This window comes from Hypanus sabinus, chromosome 2 (assembly GCF_030144855.1).
Source record: "Hypanus sabinus isolate sHypSab1 chromosome 2, sHypSab1.hap1, whole genome shotgun sequence".
NCBI lineage: Eukaryota > Metazoa > Chordata > Chondrichthyes > Myliobatiformes > Dasyatidae > Hypanus > Hypanus sabinus.
Genome location: NC_082707.1, coordinates 181478570 through 181491626, shown reverse-complemented (window position 1 = coordinate 181491626; position 13057 = coordinate 181478570). Strand labels below are relative to the sequence as shown.

Below are 13057 nucleotides of genomic sequence, written 5' to 3'. Positions count from 1 at the left end.
CATCCTATCTGGATGCACCACAGCTTGGTACGGCAACTGCTCTGCTCTTGACCGTAAGGAAAAGCTGAAAGTTGTGGACACAGCTCTGCACATCAGGGAAACCAGCCTCACTTCCATGGATTCTGTCTACACTTCTCACCGCCTTAATTAAAGACGCCATACATCCCAGACATTTTGTCTTGTCCCCCTTTTCCATTAGGCAGAAGATACAAAAGTTTGAAAGCACAGGGCACCAGGCTCAAGGACAGATTCTACCCCACTGTTACAACAACTGAACAGTCCCCAAATGGACTCTTGAACTCACAACCTACCTCAATATGGCCTTATAGATATAGGTGATATAGGCATCCGTTAGTCTCCTGAGACCATGGATTTGCACCCTGGAAGGTTTCCAGGGCGTAGGCCTGGGCAGGGTTGTATGGGAGACCGGCAGTTGCCCAAGCTGCAGGCCTTCCCCTCTCCACACCACCGATGTTGTCCAAGGGAAGGGCACTAGGACCCAAGCAGTTTGGCACCGGTATTGTCACAGAGCAATGTGTTGTTAAGTGCCTTGCTCAAGAACACACGCTGAGGCTCGAACCAGTGACCTTCAGATCACTAGACCGATGCCTTATCCACTAGGCCACACACCAACACAATATATGGCCTTATCATCTGCCTGAACTGTGGTTTCTCTGTATTTGTAACAGTTTAGAACAGTGCAGCACAGTATGGGCCCTTCAATCCAAGATGTACTGACCTATATAAACCAACTCTACAATCAGTCTAACCCTCCCTCCCACACAGCGCATCACCTTCCATTTTCCTTACATCCATGTGTCTAAGAGTCTCTTAAAAGTCCCTATTGTATCTGCTTCTACCACCAGCCCCAACAATGCATTCTAGGCACCCAGCACTTCTTGTGTACAAAACCTGCCTCTAACATCTCCCATAAGCTTTTTTCCACTCACCTTAAACAGATGCCATCTGGTATTAGCCATTACCACCTTAGGAACTCTCTCTATGCTTCTCAATGCTATACGCCTCTACTAAGTAACCTCTCATCCAAAGAGAAAAGCCCTAGTTCACTCAGCCTTTCCTTGTATGACATGCTCTCTAATCCAGGCATTCCTCTGCACCCTCTCTAAATATTTATTCTGCATTCTGTTACTACCCTCTGCACTGTTGTAATGATTTGATTTGTAAGCTTTTCACTGTACCTCGGTGGGTGTGACAATAATAAACAAATTTACCAGTTTAAAACATTTACAAAATTCTTGCTTTCTTCTGAATGATATACATAGAATAGTGCAGCACGGGACAAGCCATTCAGCCTACGATGTTGTACTAATCCATACCGAATATCCTCCTCCAGTGTACTATCCATTCCCAACACATTCATGTGTTTATTTAACAGCCTCCAAAACTCCACCAAATTCTAAAATAAAAAGTTCAAAGTATATTTATAAAAGTACCATATACTACCTGGATGTTCATTTTCTTGCAGGCATTTACAGGTAAACAAGGAATACAATAGAATTTTGCAAAAAGCAAAGACTGACAAACAACCAATGCATAAAATAAAGCACACTTCAAATAAAAATAATAAACACAAAGTGCACTGCAGATGCTGTGGTCAAATTAAGAAGTACAAAAAAGCTGGATGAACTCAGCAGGTTGGGCAGCATCCGTTGAAAGGAGCAGTCAACGTTTCGGGTCGAGACCCTCCGTCAGGACTCAGCCCCGTCGGATGCTGCCTGACCTGCTGAGTTCATCCAGTTTTGTTTGTACGTCTCAAATAAAAAATAATACTGGGAACATGAGTTGTAAAGAGACTTTGAATGTGAGTCTGCAGGCTGCAGAATCAGTTCTGAGAAGCAGTGACTGAAGTTATCTAAGCCGGTTCAGGAGCCTGATGGTTGGTGAGTAATAACTGTTCCTGAACCTGATGGTGTGGGATCTGGATTCTGTATCTCCTGCCTGATGATAGTAGCAAGAAGAGAGTGTGGACTGGATGGTGGGGGGTCCTAGATGATGGATGCTGCATTCTTATGACAGTTCTCCATGTAGATGTGCTTTCTCTGTGACTGGCTGGGCTGTATCCACCACTTTCTGTAGTCTATGCTGTTCCTGACATTACAGTCTCCATACTAGGCCATCATGCAACCAGTTAGGATACTCTGCACAGAGTTTGTTAAATGTTTTGTTGACATGCTGAATCTACACAAACTTTTAAGAAAGTAGAGGCATGATTGTGTCTCCTATGTGATGACATGAGGTTTCACAACATATCTCTGGATATGGGACAATCCTTCTGACTGAGACTAAGCCTTTCTGGGAAGATTAAAGGAGGAGGGGTATGTTTCATCCAAGTCACCTCAACCACAAGCTATTCCAGCTGCTACCATCTGGAAAACGGTGCCACAGCATAAAAGCCAGGACCAATAGGTTCCAGGACAGCTTCTTCCACCAGGCCATCAGACTGATTAACTCATGCTAATTTGAGTGTATTTCTATGTTACATTGACTGTGTTATTTATTATAAATTGTTATAAATTACTATGATTGCACATTTAGATGGAGGCATAACGTAAAGATTTTTACTCCTCATGTATGTGAACGATGTAAGAAATACGGTCAATTGAATTAAATTCAATAATGGCCGGGACTGGTCACTGGCTCCACTATTATTGTGAAAGCAGGAGAACAAACTTCTCCACTGCCATCTCCCATTGTCCTCATAAGAGGCGGGGGGTGGGGGAGAGACTCCAGGCTTGCAAAGAGGCGATTTTGCTGGTAGTGCTCACAGGTCTGGGCAGGCTAGGCTGTAAAGCTTGGAGAATGGAGGAGGAAGAGATCTTGTACGCTCAGGAATGAATGGGTTAGATTACATCTTGACCATCTGCTGGGGGAACAGAGTGTACCAAAGCACAGGAGCAAGGTGGGAGGACAATTCCAAAGGAAAGAAGTCATAAGTCAGAATAAACAATGTGAGAGAGAGCCAAAGAGACACAAATGGGGAGGGAGGGTGGGAGTCAGACAGAGAGAGGGAGAGGGATGGAGAGAGGGAGGGGGAGGGGGGAAAGAGGGGGGGGAGATGGGGAGAGGGGGACAGGGAGAGAGATTGTGTGTGCGTGTGTGTGTGTGAGAGAAAGGGAGAGGGAGGGGAGAGAGAGGGGGAGAAGGGGGAGAGAGATTGTTTGTGTGTGAGAAAGAGAGAGGGAGAGGGGGAGAGAGAGGGGTGAGAGGGAGGGGCGGGTTTGATACACAGAAAGATAGAGAGACAGAAAAATGGAAAGATAGAAAGATGGAAGGATAGAGAGAAGGAGAGAAAAATAGAAAGATAGAGAGAGGGAAAAGAAACAGACCGAGTTTAATGGAGAGAGATGGTAAGGGGAAGGACTGATACACAGAAAAATGGAGAAATAGAAAAATAGAACAAATTTTCATCTTGTACACCTCTATCAAGTCACCTTGAAAGAGTGAAAGATGGAAAGATAGAGAAAACACAGAGAGAAAAAGAGTGAAAGACGGAGAGAGAAAGAGGAGGGTTAGAGAAGAAATGAAATACTGTTAGAAAGAGAGGAAAAGAGGGAGGGATAGAGAGAAATGGTGAAGGAACTGCAAGAGGGTGGGGAGACAGAGAGACATACTGCATGAATAACAGGCCCTTTGACCCAACTCATCCATGCCAACTGTGCCTACTGCCATCTGCCTGCATTTGGACCACAGACTTCTAAAGCTCTCCTGTCCATGCACACATCTAGATGGCTCTTAAATATGACTAATGTACCCAACTCAAACACCATTTCTGAGCCCATTCTACATGCATACTACACTTTCTGTGAAGCTGCCTCTAATGTTCTTAAACTTGGAGTACTGTGTTTAGATTTGGTTCTGTGCATATGAAGGATGTGGAAGCTTTAGAGAGGGAGCAGAGGAGATTTACTGGCATGCTACTTGGATTAGAGAGCGTGTCTTATGTGGATAGGTTGAGCGAGCTACGGCTTTCCTCTTTGGAGCAGTAGATGAGAGGTTACTTGATGGAGGTGTACAAGATGATAAGAGACACTGAGTGGGCAGCCAGCAGCTTTTTTGCAAAGTGGAAATGGCTAATATGAGAGGCACGATTTTTAGGTGATTGGAGTATAGGGGAACATGAGATGTACGTTTTTTTACACAGAGAGTGGTGGTTGCATGGAATGTGCTGCAATGGGTATGCGATTTCTTAGAGACATTTAAGAAATTCTTAGGTTCTTGGATGAAAGAAAAATGGAGGGTTAATTGGGTTAATGGGTGTGAAGAATTAGAATTGATATGACCGTAACACATAGGAGTAGAATATAGGCATTTGGCCCATCAAGTATGTTTTGCCATTCTGCCATGGTTTATTTATTTTCCCTCTCAACCTCGTTCTCCTGTTTTCTCCCCGTAACCTTTGACGTTCTTACTAATCAAGAACATATCAGACTCTGTTTTAAATATACAGGTATCCCCTGCTTTATGAATGTTCACTTTACGCCACTTTGCTTTTACAAAAGACCTACATTAGTAACCTTTCTTTGCATTACAAAGAGGATTTTCGCTTTTATGAAAATTTTTCCCATATAAATTAATGGTTCTTCACTTTATGCCATTTCAGCTTAAGAAAGGTTTCACAGGAATGCTCTACCTCTGTAAAGGGGGGGGGGGGGGGAACACACCTGTACTCAGTGACTTGACTCCACAGCTAGAAATTCCATTAACTCACCACCTCTTTCTTTCCCTTTCATAAATTTTTAACTCAGAAGGCGAATAAGTTATTTACCACATGAAAATTTATCGACATATTGAATAGTAAAGTTACCATAAACCATAAGTCAAAGCAATATGAATAAAAATGTAGCCTGTCAAAATTTTATACAAGACTTAAAAAAAACATTTTCTTACTAAGTGACATGATCAGGCCCAAATATAGGCTTAGCATGTGAAATCTGTGCTTATTTTTTGCTGCACAAATACTTGATTCCAGGTTGAACTTGAGATAAGCACACATAGATTTCACCTTCAATTGAAATGAGACAATTTCTATCCTTGCTCTTGATGCTTGTTAAACAAGAAAAAGCTTGCTTACATATGTAAGAAGTTGAAAACTGCAGCAAAATGTTGATTGCTTTCCTATGAATGACAGGATACTCTTCTTTCACAGAAGTCCAGAATTTGTCCAGAAACCCATCAACCTGGATAGAGAAGCTGTTGTTTTTCAATTTATCACACAAGATTTCTTCAGTTATCATGTGAAATGTCGACGTATCATACTGTTTTACAGTGAAAGTTTTTCAATCCCTCGTACTGCATCTCGTCCTAGCATTTTACCCACTGTAACTTTGCATATTGGCATTATTAGGTCCTCACCAACTGAGTGACTTTTCCTTTTCTGTGTTATAAGTTCTGCTACTAAATAACTTGCTTCCTGGACCTTTTTTACTGACTGTGAATTTTCTACCACATTGATAGTTTGTTCACTCCCTTAAGTCAGTCAGCGGCACATATGGGGAAGTTGGTGGAGATAATTCAGGATGGAGAGGCTGGCGCCACAGTCCAAGTTGGGCGAGTCCATTCAATGCTTGGGAAATGCACTTCACGCTCCTCATCAGCCTGTCTTCCCTTCAGTGCAATACAGCGCTCACCAATTATCAACCGCTTCCCCTATTTCACATCAAAAACTGAGAATGGACTCAACCAAATAAACACGGTTCTACAGCGCACTGTCATTCTAGGCTGAGATTGCTAACGGGGCTACTTGGTCATATTTTAAATCATAATCTCTCACAGAACCCACTAAGGACCTCTCATGTAACCCCAGTTGAGAAACCATGCTCTGGCTGAAGACATTTTCCCTCATCTAAAGGAGTATCCTTCTATTCTGAGGTTGTACCCTCTGGTCCTACACTCCCACATTATAGGAAACAATCTGTCCATATCCTCTCGATCTAGGTCTTTCAATATTCAAGAGGTTTCAATGAGATTCTCTCTCATTCTTCTAAATTCCAGTGAACATAGCTCAGAACCATCAAATGCTCCTCATACATTAACCCTTTCATTCCTGCAATCATTCTTGCGAATCTTCCCTGAACTCTCTCCAATGCCAGTACATCCTTCCTTTTAAGGGTCACAAAACTGCTCACAATATTCCAAATACGGTCTGACCAATGCTTTATAAAGCCTCAGCATTACACCCTTGCTTTTATATTCTAGGTTTCTTGAAATGAATGAATCATTGCATTTGCCTTCCTCACCATCGATCCAACCTGTAAATTAACTTTTAGGGAATCCTGCACGAGGACTCCCAAATCCCACCTCTAATTCCTGAATTTTCCCTCCATTGAGAAAATAGTCTATGCTTTTATTCCTTCTACCAAAGTGCATGACCATACACTTCTCTACACTATTCCTTCTGCCACTTCTTTGCCCATTTCCCTAGTCTAGGTCCTTCTGCAGATCCCCTGCTTCCTCAACACTACTTGCCCCTTCACTTATCTTCATATCATTCGCAATCTTGGTTACAAAGCCTCAAAGCCTGAATTTAGAGTACTTAAGAGGTCAGCACAACATCATGGGCCGAAAGGCCAGTACTGTGCTGTAATGTTCTATGTTAAATCTCTCATTTCTGATCTTAAAAGTGTGGCCTCTTGTTATTAGCACACCCTCCCTCGGAAAAAAAAAACTGAGAAAGACTCCCATAACAGAAAAGTGGTGAAACTGAAAGAGAAAGCTTGATGGGGGAGACAGACAGAAGGGGCTGGTTGAACACAGAAAACTACAGCATAGTACAGGCCCTTTGGCCCATTATGTTGTGCTGAACTTTTAACCTACTAAGATCAATCTAACACTCCTCTTCTACATAACACTACATTTTCTATTATCTGTGTGCCTGTCTACAAGTTTATTCACTACCTCAAAGAATTCAATCAGGCACTTTATGATTTATTATTCCTGACACTAAATGTTGCAATCTGCAATTACAAAGTCTGGACATCTGCTCTGGTGAAGTTTAATTAACACGAAACAAAATGAGCTGTTGAAATCCATAGAAAGGAAATTGGTCAGTAACAACACAATATAAAGAATGTGGGGTGGAGGCAGGTTATAGTGTCGATTCCTCAATGCCTCTCAATAGAAGCAGTCTGACCCTTGAACTCCAGCATGTCCAAGTAATCTGGCACAAGATTATATTTCCTCACATCAAATCCCCACCGGTCCCACACCTGTGCTGGACACATCCACGCATCCCCTGCCCTGCCGACTGATCAGATCCACTTTCCCTCTAGGAAGTACTTCTGCAAGGTCTCTGCAATTGAGTTTAGGTGTGACTGTGGTTGGGAAAGAGCTGGAAACGGGAGAGCTTCTCTGCAGGAAACTTGGCCACGGTTCCCCTCAATTACTCACAACGTTTTCACTGAAGCCTGACAGCTTGTGATGGTTAACTGTGCCGGCATGTTCCTGCTTGTAGACAGAGAGCAGTGACTGGAACCAATGCACTCTGTGAGCAGGGCGGCACTGGCCGCGAAAGATCAGGAGGCCCACTTACTTCAGAGAACTCTGTGCAGCTGGATACAAGGGTAGAGATGGGGGGGGGATGGGGTTAAACAGGGGCAGGGAGGGAAGAGTGTGCAATAGTGAGGACTAAAACCCACTGCTGGAGTTAAATGGCACTCTGGGGATGTGAGGGGGTGATCAGTTCAGGAGTCTGATCACAGTGGCGAAGAAGCAGTTCTTGAGTCAAGTCATCCAGAACTTCAAGCTCCTGTATCTTTTCCCAAAAGTAAAAGAAAGACAAGGTTGCAGAGTTGCAGGCATCTTCAAAGTTCAAAAGTTCAAAATAAGTTTAAGATAAAGATTAGAGATTAGCTTTATTTGTCACATGTACATCAAAACATACAGTGAAATATGTCATTTGCTTCAAATCAGATCAGAGAAGATGTGCTGGGAGTAGCCCACAAGTGTCGCCGCGCGTCTGGCACCAACATAGCATGCTTACAACTTTCTAACATGAATTGTATGGTTTTGGAAGAAACTGGAACACCTGGAAGAATACCACACAGTCACAGGGAGAACGTACAAACTCTTTCAGCCAGCAAAGGGAAACAAACCCTGATCGCTGATCTTGGGCGCTGTAACAGCATAATGCTAACTGCTAAGCTATTTTGCTTTGATAATAAATTTACTATCAAAGTATGTATATGTTACCATATATGACCTTAAAATTCACTTTCTTGCAGGCATTTATAGGAAAAATAAAGAAATACAATAGAATCTACAAAAAACATACATAAACAAAGACGGACAAACAACCAATGTGCAAAAGACACAAATTTTATGACACATGCCAGTGATATAAACCTGATTCTGATTCTGAAACTGCAAAAATAAAATAATACTGAAAAGATGAGTTATGCAGAGTCCTTAAAAATTAATCTAGAGTTAGTTCAGAGTTGAGGTGAGTGAAATTATCTTGAATCTCAAGAAAAAGATTAGCCTTATTTGTTACCTGTACATTGAAACACAGAGAGAAATGCACTGTTTTGTGTCAATGACCAACACAGTTTGAAGGCAACACAAGTGAATCTGCAGATGCTGGAAATAAAAACACAAAATGCTGGCAGAACTCAGCAGGCCAGGCAGCATCTATGGGAGGAGGTAGTGATAACGTTTCGGGCCGAAACCCTTCATCAGGAGTGAAGTAACATGGGATGGTCAAGGGGGAATAAGAAGTGGGGGGAGGGATAAAGTAGAGAGCTGGGAAGTGATAGGCTGAAGGGAAATGGGCTAGGGGCAAGGTGGAGAATTATGGGAAATAAAAGAGAAAGAAAGGTAGGGCTGGGGGAAGATTATAGTGAGGGGGTAAAAAAGAGAAAGAGAACCAGACTAAAATAATAGATAGGGATGGGGGTAAAGGTGGGGGTCAGGGGTATCAACGGAGGTCTGTGAGTTGAATGTTCATGCCGGCAGGTAGGAGGCTACCTAGGCAGGAGATAAGGTATTGCTCCATCGACCTGCGTGTGGCCTCATCTTGACGGTAGAGGAGGCCATGGACAGACATGTCGGAATGGGAGTGGTCTGTGGAATTGAAGTGTGTGGCCACAGGGAGATCCCGCCACTGCTGGAGGACTGAGCGCCGGTGTTCGGCCAAACGGTCTCTCAGTCTGCGGTGGGTCTCCCCAATGTATAAATGGCCACATCAGGAGCACCGGATACAGTATATCACCCCAATTGACTCGCAAGTGAAGTGGTGCCTCACCTGAAAGGACTGTCTGGGGCCTGGGATGGTGGTGAGGGAAGAAGTGTGGGGGCAGGTGTAGCACTTCTTCCGTTTGCAGGGATGAGTCCCAGAGGGAGGTCGGTGGGGAGGGATGGGGGGTATGAATGGACAAGGGAGTCTACTAGCCCCGGTAGGTAATTTATTTGGCATGGATGAGGTGGACTGAAAGGCTGTATGATTCTAAACAGCACTCTGTATGTTAAGAGGTAGGACTCCAGAGTGTAAGCCCCTCCCTGGAAACATGCGCAGTAGTCCAGCGAGGTATTGGAAACAGGTTTATTATCACTAGCCTATGTCATGAAATTTGGTGGTTTATGGTAGCAGCACAATGAAATACATAAAAATTTACTAAAATTTATGATAATAAATATATAAAAAAGTAGTGCCTACAGAGCAAAATAGAGAGGCAGTGTTCACCGGTTCGTGGACCATTCAGAAATCTGATGGCAGAGGGAAAGAAGCTCAACCCGAAACGTCAACTGTACTCTTTTCTGTGGATGTTCCCTGCTGAGTTCCTCCAGCATTTTGTGTGTTTCTTGGATTTCCAGTAGCTGCAGATTTTCTCTTGTTCCTAACATGTTGCTTGTTTATCTCCTCCCTGACATTAGTAATGAGAAGAGGGCAAGTCCAAGTCAGTTATGGATGTCACCTTTGTGAGGCACTGCCTTCTGAAAATAGTGAGGAACCTCATGCCCGCGATGGAGTGGTACCGAGGGAACCGTGTCGTCCTGTCCACCATGTGGACCAAAGGATATGGTATACCTGCTATACCCCCAGGGATGTGAAAAACATTCCCTAATCTGCCCCCCCCCCGATGTGTCCTGACCTACAGTATTTCTCACTCAAGACTACCTTATCAGTTTCAGATTTATTTATCACATGTACATTGAAGCATACAGTCAAACGTGCCATTTACGTTGATAGCCAACACACCCAAGAATGTGTTGGGAACAGCTCACTGCATATTTCAGTGCCAGCATAGTGCGTCCACAGAATTCAGCAGAACAACATAAACAGTAACAGCAATAGCAACAAGTCAATGGCAAAACTAGCCCTTTTCCAAACTTGCCACCTATCCACTCAGACAGGCCTCCAACCCTAGGGCAGGCCACCTCCGGGCCTCCAGTCCTTGGACCTGGACTCTCAGACTCACAGACATCGGGCCTGAACATTCAGTCTCCAGTTAGAAGCATTTCTAAAGTATTTCAATGCCTGCAAAAAGTTTTGTGGTGCCCTAGAGAGGATGCAAGAACACGCCCATAAATTGAAGGTTTTAACCCAAGTCGAAGGCAACAGGAGGCGGTGTATTACTGAGAACCCTGGAATCAGGTGGAGACACCTTACAGCACAAAGCACTGCCATTTGTTCTTGCATAAGGATGAATGCTGCTGGTGCCTTAGACAGTAGCAGCTGTCTGCTCGCCCTTCACCTACACACTAACAAAACCCTATGCAAAACAATAAACAGTCCCCTAGCAACCAAGTCTCCACCAATGGGCAGCCAACCCCGCACTGACCAATTTAAACATACTCTACGGTAACCACCATGACAACAGGGGCAGAGCCAATCAGCTGCCTTTACTCCATTCACACATGTCACTACAACTGACTTCGATCTTGGCTTAACACAGTCTTAACCTACTTAACATTCCGACAGAAGACACTTCAGAGAGAGATATCATACACCTAAGTACAACACACACAGTGTGCTGTATCACAGGGAGAACGTACTATATAAATAATGTGTCTGTGGGGGGAAGTATTTGTCAGTGGTCTCTAATGATAGAATAATGGAGTCATACAGCACTACAGCACAAAAACAGGCCCTTCAGCCCATCTAGTCCATTCCAAACTGTTATTCTGCCTAGTCCCATTGACCTGCACCTGGACCATAGCTCCCCATACCCCTCCCATCCATGTGTTGATGTAGTTCTCCAAACTTCTCTTAAATGTTCCAATCAAACTTGCATCCACCTCTTCCACTGGCAGCTCATTCTAAACTTGCACCACTCTCTTAGTGAAGAAGAGTCTCCTCAGACTCCCCTTAAATATTTCACCATTTGCCATCAACCTATGACCTCTAGGAAAAGTCCCATATCATTGACCAATTGCCATCAATTCAACAGCCCCAGTACCAGCACTCCCTTTCGCTAATCTCAGGAAGCAAAGAAGGAAACTGAAGCCATTCACTGGATATCACAACTACCGACAAAACGTGCTCACCTGTACGAGGTAATCTTCTGTAGACTTTCTAATGGCACCCTGTAGCCACATTCCTCCTGGATCTCTTCCTTGGCTGTTTCCTCCAGTGAAAGTCCCGGCTTGTCAACAATTCCGGCACAAAGCTCGTATGTGATACCGGCAGAGGCAGGTAAAGGCTGCACTGGTACACGGGCCTGGGGATCTGCATCCATGGACACTGCATCAGCCATGGGCAATATACCTTGCCTTGCACACTCGCACGCATAGACAGCTGGAAACAAAGATGCACAAAGATTACATATATTTATTTTTTACAGATTAGCTTTATTTGTCATGTGCACATTGAAATATACAATGAAATGCATCATTTGTGTCAATGACCAACACATAGTAAGGATGTGCTGGGGACAGCCCACAAGTGTCAACATGCATCTGGCACCAACATAGCATGTTCACATCTTACTAAACTTAACCCATACATCTTTGGAAAGTGGAAGGAAGCCCATTGAACACGGGTAGAACATACAAACTCCTCACAGGCCGCAGCAGGAATTGAACTCTGATCTTCCGATTGCTGGTGCTCCGAAGTGTTATGCTCACTGCTATGCCACCTGCAACCCAAAGCTGAGCATCTAACAGCACTGAAGGAAGCAATGAGTTTTTGATAGATAATTGGACAGGTAAGCAGATAGACAAAGTTTAGAGGGATGTGGGCAAATGGGGATCGCTCTTGGTTGGCATGGACAAATTGAACATAATTTAATAGCACTTTCTAGGAGCCAGTACAGGTACAGTGAATCGAATTTGAGTCACACAATGTGGAAAAAGGCCCTTTGGTCCATCTAGCCCATCTTGACCAAGTTGCTTACCCTAGTCCTTCCCATTTGTCTGCATTTGACCCCTTATCCTTCTAAACCTTACCTGAGACGTAAATGCAGAATTAGGCCATATAGCCAATAAGTTTGCTGTGTCATTCAATCATAGCTGATTTATTTTTCTTCTCAACCCCATTCTCCTGCCTTCTCCCCATAACTTTTGATTCCCTTACTAATTAGCATACAGCATAGTAGTGTAGCGGTTCACATAATGCTTTACAGCACGAGTGATCAGCAATCGGGGTTCAATTCCCACCACTGTCCATAAACAGTTTATACATACTCCCTGTGACCGCATTTCCAGTTTATTTCCACATTCTTAAAGACTTATAGGTTAGGGTAGTAAGTTGTAGGCATGCTACATTGGTCCAGAAGCATAGCAACACTTATGGCCTGCACTCAGCACATCCTCCGACTGTGTGGATCATTAATACAAATGAAGCACTTCATGAACATGACAAAATCTGTAGATGCTGCAGATCCAAAGCGACACACAAAAATTGCTGAAGGAACTCAGCAGGTCAGGCTGTATCAATGGAAAAGGGTAGACAGTCAATATTTCAAGCCAAGACTTCATAACTGAGAAGGAAGGGGAATTAAAAGGTGGGGGGAGGAGAAAGAGGTTAGCTGGAGATGATGGGTGAAGCCAGCTGGGTGGGAAAGGTCAAAGGATAGAGAAAACAAGAATCTGATAGGAGAAG

General features: G+C 43.7%; 2 protein-coding genes across 2 annotated transcripts in view; both read right to left on the bottom strand.

The window, feature by feature from the left end:
• Positions 1-11628, bottom strand: part of jag2b (jagged canonical Notch ligand 2b) — a 318921-nt gene extending 307293 nt beyond the window's left edge. The window contains exon 1 of the mRNA XM_059960819.1: positions 11503-11628. The gene's annotated coding sequence lies outside the window, so the exon portion shown is untranslated. The remainder of the gene's footprint in view (positions 1-11502) is intronic.
• An 81-nt stretch (positions 11629-11709) lies between these two features.
• nudt14 (nudix (nucleoside diphosphate linked moiety X)-type motif 14) overlaps positions 11710-13057 on the bottom strand; it is a 122430-nt gene continuing 121082 nt past the window's right edge. The window contains exon 5 of the mRNA XM_059960838.1: positions 11710-11752. The gene's annotated coding sequence lies outside the window, so the exon portion shown is untranslated. The remainder of the gene's footprint in view (positions 11753-13057) is intronic.